The 9,941-nt window shown below is 38.5% G+C and overlaps 1 pseudogene across 1 annotated transcript; it reads right to left on the bottom strand.

The window, feature by feature from the left end:
• Positions 1 to 3,185: 3,185 nt before the first annotated feature.
• On the bottom strand, positions 3,186 to 8,610 carry LOC309608793 (acylphosphatase-1 pseudogene; annotated as a pseudogene). Its single transcript, XR_014249700.1, has 2 exons — positions 8,475 to 8,610; positions 3,186 to 6,903 (listed from the first exon to the last, which is right to left on the bottom strand). The product of XR_014249700.1 is annotated as an acylphosphatase-1 pseudogene (transcript).
• Positions 8,611 to 9,941: the final 1,331 nt, after the last annotated feature.

Here is a 9,941-nt window from a genome sequence, read left to right as displayed (position 1 = left end):
ACAATGCCATTTGCAGCAACATGGATGGACCTGGAGATTATCATGTTAAGTGAGGTAAGTCAGAGAAGGATAAATATTATATGATATCACTTATATGTGGAATCTTAAAAAAATGATAGAAATGAACTTGTTTACGAAACAGAAATAGACTCACAGACATAGAAAACAAACTTATGGTTACCAAAGGGGGAAGTGGGGGGGATAAACTAGGAGTTTAGGATTAACATATACACACTACTATATATAAAATAGATAAACAACAAGGACCTACTGTATAGCACAGGGAACTATACTCAATATCTTGTAATAACCTATAATGGAAAAGAATCTAAAAAAAATACGTATGTATACTGAATCACTTTGCTCTACACCAGAAACACAACATTCTTCAATAAGAAACACAACTATACTTCAGTAAAAATTATTTTAAAAAAACCAAACAGAACATATGCCTGCCCTATGACCCAACAATTCCACCCCTAGATACATACTCAATAGAAATGCATACACACGTTCATCAAAAAATAGGTATTAGAATGTTCATCTCAGCAGTATTCATAACAATGCCAGACTGGAAATAATCCAAATGTCCTTTAAGAGAAGAATGAATAATTACATTGTGTTATATCCACACAATGGAATATTATACAGCAATGAGAGTGAATGTGCTACAGCAACCTGCAATTATATGGATGAATCTCACAAATTTGAGTGGAAGAAACCAGGTGCAAAAGAGGACATATCGAATGATTCCATTTATATAAAGGTTCAAAAACAGGCAAAACTAAGCTGTGGTGTCATAAATCTAAATCTGTGGTTATCCTTTGGGGGGTTGTGACTGGGAGGGGACACCAGGACTTCTGGGGTGTGTTCTGTGATTTTGTCGGGGTGCTGTTAACTTTGTAAAAACAATAATCGAACTGAGCATTTTTCCATATGTGTTTTACTTAAAAATGTTTTTAATTAAGAAAAAAAAAGGGACTTCCCTGGTGGCGCAGTGGTTAAGAATCCGCCTGCCAATGCAGGGGACACAGGTTCGAGCCCTGGTCCGGGAAGATCCCACATGCTGCAGAGCAACTAAGCCCGTGCGCCACAACTACTGAGCCTGCGTGCTGCAACTACTGAAGCCCACGCGCCTGGAGCCTGTGCTCTGCAACAAGAAAAACTACTGCAATGGGAAGCCTGCGCACCTCAACGAAGAGTAGCCCCCGCTCGCCGCAACTAGAGAAAGCCCGTGCGCAGCAACGAAGACCCAACAGATCCAAAAATAAATAAATAAAATAAATTTATTAAAAAAAGAAAAAAAAGCCTTAACTATTATTAATTTGTCCAAGTTCTCCTCTATTCAATTCAACATACATTCATTTTATAGTCACTATATTAGTAAATAAGGCACTAGGAGGCACTGTGGAGTCCTGGAAAGATGTCTCTGCCTCCCAGGAGTACATCATCTAGGAGGTGTTACAAATAAAAGTCATTCCTTGGGCGTAGTCTTTAATACTATACTAACTGTTAGGGAAGTCCAAAATAATTACCTTGAAGAAAGTTGGGGAAAAGAATAGGCATCTATGCAGCGTTTCTGAGTCAGAAGGTATCTTAAGAGGCTCATAATTTCTCGTGGGCAGGGACCAGGGTGATCAACTGTCTCACTTTCCCCAGGACTCAGGGGTTTCTCACAACAGGGGACTTTTAGCACTAAACCCAAGGTAGTCTTGGGCAAGCTGGTATGGATGCACACTCTAGCAGGGGCTGAGCCTGATTCATCTTTGAACTTGTTGAAGTTTCCAACATAAAGTCTGGGACATAGAAGTTGATTAATAAGCTCAATGAATATTTGTTGAAATGGGGGAAAATGGTAACAGAAATAAAGGCACCTGTTTAGGTGATGCCAGTTGTTTTTTGGGAGCAGGAATTGTGCAAAATATGGGTTAGGGACAGGTTGAGGAGGGCTTTGAATGCCAAGCTGAATAGTGTGTTTTATATTTTATTGGTAGCCATGGAATGCTTTTGAACAAATACAGTGACATGAAAAAAAATCTGTGTTTCTCCTCATTAAATCTGGGTCACTGAACAGGACTAGATGGCCTAAGTATGGTTGGCATAAGTCTACAAGTTGAGGTCCATGTAGAAGGTTATTAGGAGTACAGAAAAAAAGTTAAATAATAGACTTTCAGACCCTTAAGGGAACTAAGAGCTTCACTAAACTAATGCCTTCCTTATTTTTTAAAAAATATATTTATTTATTTATTTGGCTGAGTCGGGTCTTAGTTGTTGCATGTGGGATCTTTCATTGTGGCGCATGGGCTCCAGAGCATGTGGGCTCTCTAGTTGTGGAGCACAGGCTCTAGAATGTGGGGGCTCAGTAGTTGTGGCCCATGGGCTTAGTTGCCCCACAGCATATGGGTCTTAGTTCCCAGACCAGGGATCAAACCTGCATCCTCTGCATCAGAAGGTGGATTGTTAACCACTGGACCACTAGGGAAGTCCCCTTCCTTATTTTTTAAATATTTTTTCTTATTACAGTAGTTCCCTCTTATCCACGGGGGATACTTTCCAAGACCCTCAACGGATGCCTGAAACCGCAGATTGTACCCAACCCTATATATACTATGTTTTTTCTTATACATACATACATACACATGATAAAGATTAATTTATAAATTAGGCACAGTAAGAGATTAACAGCAGTAACTCACAATAAAATAGAACAGTTGTAACAACATACTGTAATAAAATTTATGTGAATGTGATACCATGACAGTACATCTGATAAAGCAGCCGGCTGCCAAGTGAGTAATCAGCATCAATAAACTGGACCACGGGATGATTCCCGTCCCTGGCAGGACGAAATGGGATGGCTTGAGATTTCATGATGCTACGTAGAGTGGCGTGCAATTTAAAACATGTGGATTGTTTATTTCTGGAATTTTCCATTTAATATATTTTCAGACAGCAGTTGACCATGGGTAACTGAAACCTCAGAAAGTGAAAGTGCTAAGAGGGTACTACTGTATATGTTCCTTTTACAAACTGTTTCTTCCATATCTTTTCCCCCCCTCCTTTCTTAAATGTTAATATTTATCTGTAATACTAATTTTAGTTCGCAATAAATGAAGGCCCAGTGGTAAGGTGACTTGTCCAAGTTCATTTGGCAGGTCCTAAGCAGGTCCTGGTGTTTCTCCTGATTTTCCTGATGCCCAAGAGGCTATCTGACTCAGTGTCTCATGTTCTCACTAATCAAGATGCCAGTGGTTTATCTTTACTCACTGGAGGGCTTGGGCCTGTGATGAGGAACAGCAACAGTTTTTTTTCCTTGAGATCTAGGTCTCTTCAGAGACAATTTCTGCTTTTGCTTATTGGGTCTCATCACAGGAAAAGTGACAGTTCTTTAAGTATATGAATTATTAACCTAAAAATAATATTGCATGTTTCCACATATTCATTTAACATTACTAGGAACAAAATGCCCTTTTCTCTCATAAACACAATTTTTTTTAAAGGTTCTAATGTGTTTTTATTGATTAGAATTGTAGTTGTAATCCTTCCATCATACATATAATATGCAGTAATAATCAAATATCTGATACTAAAATAACTTACTGATAAATTCTAATACTGAACACAGAATAGTTCTATCTCTACTAACAATAAGAAACAAAACCACTTAGTTTATCTTGGAAATTTTAAATTCTGGGCATTATTTTACAAGTTAGGAATCTGAGTAATCCAACTTTGAGATGACTTTCTCATTGTAGAAGTTTGCTCTGTCGACGTACGTTAGTTTTGGGATTCCCTCTTTTTCAAACCATCCCTGCATATGACGCACTTTGGAGATGGGACCTTGAAATTGCCCTCATACTGTGCCCTGGTCGGTGTTCTGGACCCAGCCTCCAAATTCCAGCTTTTGCCCCTCAGCCTGAGTATATTTGCGGAAAAACACCCCGTGTGCCTTCCCCCCAGTTTCATAACCCACTGATATCAGGGTGTCCCCTTCTCCCATGCTCATGCTCAAACCCTCCTCGTCCTCCTCTCACGCGGCGGGAACTACCCAGGCGACCACCACGCCAACGGTTCCCCCAGCCGAGTAACCGACGCGCCCGGAAGCCTAGACAATTCTTGAAAATACTTTTAACATCCTCCCCGTCCCTTGCCCCACCCTCAATCCCACTTTGGCATAAGCAAGATATACCTTATTATGCTAGAATTATTTACAGCCTAGTAATAATTTTCCCATGGTACTTTTATTATTGCAGATACAGCTGCCTCTCGTTCCTCCTCTTATTTCTAAACTATGGCCATAACGATACTGAAGGGCTAGTATGATATACTCTCTTGTAAACTATCTGGCCTAGGAGATCCTGGAAAATCATAAAAAGATGGGATCACTTTGGATGAACAGAAGGTACCTGTTACTGAATCTTGACCCATAGCCCTTGCAGCTCTGCAGTGGGGACAGTTATAATACTAATGGGAAGTCCTTACTCTGGTCCCTCAATTTCAAAGCACAATTTTTAGACAGTGTTAAAGCTTTGCTGAAATGTAGCTATAAGAAAAAGTCTGGACTAGGGAAAAAAAAAAAAGGTCCATTTGTGCTGGGAAGCAAGGGAATTCCATAATTTACAGTATAGATGGCATCTCTCAACACTCTCAAATAGTTCTTCCTACCCTGGAATTGCAGATTGTAGGTTAAACACCTTATTTTTCATTCACTGGATGTAGAGGATATCTTTTCTCCAATTCTATCTATCTTTTCAGTTTTTCTAGGAAGGTAGGTTGAGGGGAAATCTACTTTCAAATTTTAAATGCCTCAGGGTGTTAAGGAGAAAATGGTAGCATTTTCACAGGTAGGTAGCTTCCTAGGTAGATCTGTGGGAGCAGATTTATCTTTCAATTTATGGCTGGAAAAACCCAGGTGGTGAATGTGAAACATTTTTCCAGAATCATAAAATTGGCATAGATACCTTTAAAAACATATTTTAAAGGTCTGGCATACTTTGTAAAAAGTCTTCTCATTTTGGTTCGGTTCATAACCTGCTATGTATCAGACACTGCTAGACACTGGATATGCAAAGATGAATAAAATACACTCCATATCCAAGCAGGTTTCTGTAATGTGATTAATGCCCTTCCTTCAGACAAACTTTTACAGTTTCCTTCACTTCCACGCAACCTCTCCAATTATTTTGTGAATGGTTTCTTTAGGAACCCAGCTGCTCGGATACTGTGATCCAGGGTCAGTCCTTAACTTTCTGTATAAGAACCTTGGTTTCCCCATCCTTCCCTAAAGGCAAGGCTAAACCCCACGCTTTTCCTTTCTTCTGTCTCTTTCATCCTTTTAGTATAAGTAAATGGGAAGTCTGGGACCAAAGGCTCATACTAATTTAATTATCACGTATATTTTAGAAAACCACGGTAGTCGCTAACTTCACTGAGTAAACAGGAAACTATCGATCCCACGCAGGAAATGGCCTTGTTTGAGGGCAACGAAGGTTTCGCGGATTTCCCTTTCTCCTTCAGTTCCCTTCTAAACTCATTTCCGGGTTTCAATCCATTTGGTCCTTCACTACAATAGCGGACTCCGTCTCACTCTTCCCAATCCCACCGTAGACAGCGACCCTGAGAAAATGGCCAATTGGCCCTTCCCTTTCGTGGACATCTTTACGCCTTGTTTTACATCACGGCAAATCCCAACCAATCAGTAGTTGGGGTGGGAGGTACTAAAATAATCTTCACTTCCTTCCCAAACATCCGCCTCTCGCTTGCGTCATCCTGATAGATTACTTACGCAGCCAATCAACAAGCAACCTTGGGCCCGGCCTACCTTAAACCCAATCAATTAAAATGAAGACGGGGAATTGGGCGGAGAATGGAAAACTTGCCCCCTCTTTTGGAAATGCTTTGAAGAGGTGCGTCCGGATTTCTTGAACTTAACAATTTTCGACCAACGATCACTGCATACTGCGTGTCTCAAACGCCCCAGTTCTGTCCCCCTTCGACCTCACCCCAAGATGAGCCCCACCACTCACATCCCTCCGCCCGCTCGCCCCCCATTTCAGTAGAACACATTCCCACCCTGAATCATCAGGAAAGGAACCAAACCCCAAAGGCCCGTGCTTTACACGTTCCTCCCCGCGCCGGTAGAGTAGGGGGAAGGGGAGACCCTGCAGACTCCGGCGCCAATCTTTCCATTCAGTGTGTCTCTCCCTCCCTTCCCCACGTTCCCGGGTCGGAGCTGACACGGGAGTGGGAGGAGCCGAGGGCCTGCTCGGCTTGGGGAGAGGCTAACGCTTCTTAAGGTGGCGCAGAGCTGTTAGGTGGCTGGGCCTCTAAACAACCGGGATGTGACGTCCTCCTGCCTCCCAGCTTCGCTTCCCACGCAGTTTCTCATCTCTGGTCCCCTAACCTTAGTCCTAGTCTTATTTTTAGAAAGGATAAACAGGTTAGGTAGGTAAACTAATGAAACAATAATAAAGTTATGTAAAAGAAATACAAACCACGGAGAGAACTTTTCCTTTACGATGTAATCTCTTCTTCTGTGTTCTATTCTTTTCCTCCGAGATTACCTTTTAAAGTAGCAGCTAGAATTTTTCTGATGCGCAAATGTGGGCTCAGATTTTGTCTGATAAATATTTTTAAGTGAATCATTTGTATGTTTGTTTATTCTCTCCCCACTAGATCTGACGACAGCCTCCAAAGGAAGCAAGAACCCTTTGCTTAGAGGTTGCGGGTTACCTCCTAGTCCTTTTACCGAGGGTTCCCTGGAAGCTGGAAGAGCGGAGGTGGTATATCGGGCCGCCTTGCAGTCTTGCCTCTAGTTCAGTCTTCTCAGTTGTAAAATGGGGATACCTTCTAGGTTTAGTGTTAGTACTAAAAGACTTCGTGTAAATGAAAACACACTGTGATCTGAAAGGTGTAAACAAACATTAGATAATATTATAAATATAAAGCATGTAATAGTAGTAAACATTTACAGAGTCCTTACTATGTTCCAGTGCTTTTAAACAGTATTTTAAAAAAACTATTTATTTTGTAAAATTTCAAACGTATGCAAAAGTAGAGAGAACAGTATTAAAAAAAGACAAATGAAAAAAACCCACGTTGTAATAAGCAACACTTGGCTAGTCATTTATTACCTATACCTCTCTTCCCCATCACTTGATTATTTTGAAGCAAATTTCAGGCTTTTCATGACTAAATACTTTAGTATGCCTCTTTAAAAGATAAATATCTTTAAAAAATAATAACACAATTCTATTAACATATCTAAAATATAACAGTAATTCTTTTATATCACCGAAGTCAGAATTGAAATTTCACCAATTGCTTGATAATGTTTTTTCCAGTTGCTTTGTTCAAATCAGGATCTCCCCAAATGTCCATATATTGTATTTGACAGATATGTCTCTTGATCCATATAGATTGCATTTGGTTGCCTTGTCTTTTAAGCCTCTTTCAATTTCTAGGTTACTCTTCCTTCATGCACTTATCTAAGTGCATTCCATGCATGAAATCACACAGTCCCTCCCCAACACTATGAAGTAGGTAATATTATTATCCCCATTTTACTGATGAGGAAACTGCCTACCAGATCAGTTAAATGACTTAAGTTCTCAGTTATTGAGTGTCAAAGCTGGGATTTGAACACACAAATTTTATCCACTATACCATGTTTCATATAACACACAGGTCTTTCATAAGTGCTTCCAAAATACGTATTGTGGCATATTGGTCACCAATAGTATGAAGAAGCGTTTCGCTCAAGGCAGACTAGCACTCATGAAGAATTATAGATAGGGAGGGTGGGAGGGAGGGAGATGCAAGAGGGAAGAGATATGAGAACATATGTATATGTATAACTGATTCACTTTGTTATAAAGCAGAAACTAACACACCATTGTAAAGCAATTATACTCCAATAAAGATGTTAAAAAAAAAGAATTATATAATATGTTCTATTATTGAGAAGGGTGAATCTTTTACATTTTGATTCCTTGCATGTTTCAGTGACTATATTTTTATTCTGCTCCATATCACCCTCCTTAATAGAAAGTAAATGGAAAATGAATGCAAGTGCTTCTCCCTGTCTCAGGGCAAAAGCAAAACAAAACTAGCTTATCGGTTTCTTTTTTTGATTTAAAAAAATCACATAAGCAAAAGCCATACAAACGCTAATTATAGATATAGTAGAAAATGAGGTAAATTATAATAATCTTTAAGCTTACATCTTTGGTATATATCCATCTATGTGTTTGTGTGTATGTACATACACAAACATATACATACACATACATATATATTTTAAAAAGCAACTATATAATCATATTATACAAATTGTTTTTTTTTTTTTTTAAGCATGTTAAACACGAGGTTTATTTTAACTGAGTCCACTATGTGCTATACTGACAGTAGATACAGGGCCAGAATAAGGTTGTAAATATTCATACATGTGTAAAAAAACTACAACTTACACATACTTTATTTACTTGATTGAAAGCCTTGTGGTACATAAAATGCTTTCTATAGTTGATCTCAGCTTTGTTCCCACTGAAGTGAGTTGTATCTGGGTTTTCTGTGCTCAAGACTGCTCAATTGCTGCTGCTGCCACTGTTGGTTTGTTTTCTTTCAGGATCAAGGTGGGTACTTTAATATAAAATCTTGTTTTTAATTCCTTCTCTGTCAAGTCTTTCCTGGATTCTTAGCTTTGCATAATTATACCTGCAGTGGAACCAGCATCCTAGTCACCAAGATAAATCCTCACACTCCGGCGTTACATGATCTTCTAATTCTACCTCCCGCTTCCCGGGCTACCCGTGATCCGGCGCATCCGCCAAAGGGACAGTCGGCGCCTCCCTACAAACTGTTTTTTAACATGATTTTCTCACTGGAATATATTTAGATACATGAAAAAAAAAATTCGTTCTTTAAAATAATACGTGACTATTGCAAATATCTAAATGGTAAAGAAGACATAAAAAGAAAAAGAATTCCTCACTAATTCCACTTCCCAGAGTTAAATAAAATTACTCATTTAAAAGCTAAGTAGTATCCTATTATGTAACTGTACCATAGTATACTTAACAGTAACCTTATTATGGATATTTATCTGATTTCCTACAGTTATAAATAATGCTGCAGCAAATGTCTTGTATATGTCACATAAGTTCTTGAGCTTTTTATTTTTCTCAATTTCCAGGAAAACAGAGTCTAATCCTTCCCTAACTTTCCCATTTTTAGTACTTTGACCTCTCTACCCCTGATCCTCAAATTTCACATACATAAAAAATGTCAAAAAAGGGTTGGAAAAAGAAACATAACAAAACATGTAACACATAGCAAGAAACATTTGATGCCAAATTATCTGTGTATGGGAGAATGAGTTAATGTTTCAAAGAAGAAGGGAAAATACAGTTTTAATCCTGGATATTGCAAGGGTGGAAAGAAAGAAAAGGCTCAATTGGAATTTACTGCCTTTAATTACATTTAAAGGAATGACTTTTAATTCTGACAGCTCAGGAAAATGGAATATAAGTTAACAGTCATTTGGATTTTGGATATGTTAATTTAAGTCCTAACTTTGCTTCTTACTAATCATCTGTACTCAGAAATAGTCAATGCCTCTAAGTCAGTTCTCTCATCTGTAAAATAGGTTTAAAAATAGTGCCTTATGGGATTGGGAAAAATTAAATGTGATAATGCATGCATAGCTGAATTCCTAGCACATTGTAAATATAATGTAATTTATATATATATAGTATTATATATTTAGCTAGAAGACAAAAAATACCTTTAATATCTAAATGTGAAATGTAGTGATCAAGCTGTAATCCTGAATATGCATTCTTTTTTTTTAGCAATTAAAATATTTCATGGATAATATTTAGCTTGCTTTCTTATTACTTTATGTGACAGAAAGTAGAGTACTTTGAGAAAAGTTTAATAGG

This window comes from Balaenoptera borealis, assembly GCF_965194805.1.
Source record: "Balaenoptera borealis genome assembly, chromosome: 13".
Lineage (NCBI taxonomy): Eukaryota > Metazoa > Chordata > Mammalia > Artiodactyla > Balaenopteridae > Balaenoptera > Balaenoptera borealis.
The sequence above is the reverse complement of the archived record's forward strand: the minus strand, read 5'-3'. Positions and strand labels throughout refer to the sequence as shown.